The sequence below is a fragment of the Galeopterus variegatus genome, unplaced genomic scaffold, assembly GCF_000696425.1.
Source record: "Galeopterus variegatus unplaced genomic scaffold, G_variegatus-3.0.2 Scaffold18117, whole genome shotgun sequence".
Lineage (NCBI taxonomy): Eukaryota > Metazoa > Chordata > Mammalia > Dermoptera > Cynocephalidae > Galeopterus > Galeopterus variegatus.
Window position 1 is genome coordinate 8,937 of NW_007744228.1, and position 1,560 is coordinate 10,496.

General features: G+C 30.6%; 1 pseudogene; it reads left to right on the forward strand.

Moving 5' to 3' along the window:
• The window catches only part of LOC103582839, a 7,680-nt pseudogene that overhangs the window by 3,492 nt on the left and 2,628 nt on the right, over positions 1 to 1,560 (forward strand).

The window sequence follows — 1,560 nt, forward strand, 5'->3', positions numbered from 1 at the left end:
CTTAATAACTTTTGTAATAATTTACATTAAACGTAGAATTTCAAATAAGAATTTAGATAGCATTTGAGAAATAATCTCTCATAAAGTATGTTATAAAACTGGGTTATTTGAAAATATTTTAAATGTGGTATAATTTTAATGATACAATTTAAACATGACATACATTTCATGTTTTTACTAGCAAAGTGATTTTGTCTGTTTTATTAAAGATTTAGTATTTGCTCTTTGATTATTGGTCTTGGCCAAGGTATCCAGATGGTTTATACCTCACGTTCTTCTGTACTAGGCTCAACTATCTTCTTTTCAAAGAGGCATTACCTGAATGCCTCAAATATGCATTAGTTAGCCCCCATACCCTGCATTCACAATCCTTGTCATGCTACCTGATTTTTCCCAATAGCACTTATCACCACCTAATATAGTATATGTATATACTATACATATAAATACATATAAATATATGTATGTATGTATTTATTAATTTATTTGTTGTTTTCTCTCACTAGAATGCAAGTTCCATAAGGGCAGGGGCTTTGTGTTATTCATTTGATGTGTTCCAAATCCTTATAGAAGATGCCTCACATGTAGTAAGAGCTCAATAAATATTTATGGAATGAATGAATGAATATATCTAATTAATAAATGTTTAATATCAACTTCCAAAATTAATCTGCATTGCTAGATAGTAGTAATAGTAAATATATGTAATAACAGGGGGGCTCTTCTGGGAGCTTTACATATATTAAATAATATGATGCTAATAAAGGATTCTTACAAGTTTATAAAGTAGGTACTATTATAGCAATTTTATAAATGGGGACACTAAGGCAAGGGGATTGAATAACTTGCTCAAGATCAAATAGCTAGTAAGTGATAGAGGAGGGATTCAGACTTGGGCAGTTTGGCTTCTGAGTCCTTGTTCCTAATCACTGTGCTGCCTCTAGTAGTTCTAGGTTTTTGTTTTTTTTTTTAACTGCTGGGTAGTATTTCATTTATGAATGTTCCACTGATTTATCCATTCTGGTGCACGTTTAGTTTATTTCAAGGTTCTTATTACAAAACAGTAATGCAATGAATATTTTTATACTTCTTGTGCACATTTGCAAGAGTTATCTAGAGTATATGCATAGAGTAGCATTGCTAGCTCATACAATATGAGCTTCTTAACCTTTTCTAGATATTTTTCAGTTGCTTTCTGATGTGTTCCTGCCAATTTATACTCCCACCAAACGTACATGGAATATTCTGTTTTTCCACGTTTTCACCAAGTTGAGGTTTTTAGACTTCTCAATTTGTTATTCTGAGAGGTATGAAATAATATGTTGCTGTGTTTTTAACTTTCCTGCTAATGGAGCATCTTTTTCAGTTGTGTATTAGGCATTCAGTTTTCCTTTTCTGTGAATTTTAGGTGTTTATATAATTTACCTATCTTTGTTTTGATTGTTTATCCCTTTTTCTTTTTGATTTTAGGAGTTTTAAAATATGTATTATATGCTAATATTTTGTTAGTTCTTGAAAATTGTCTTGCAGCTCTCTTATGCTAGTTTGTGACATTTTTTT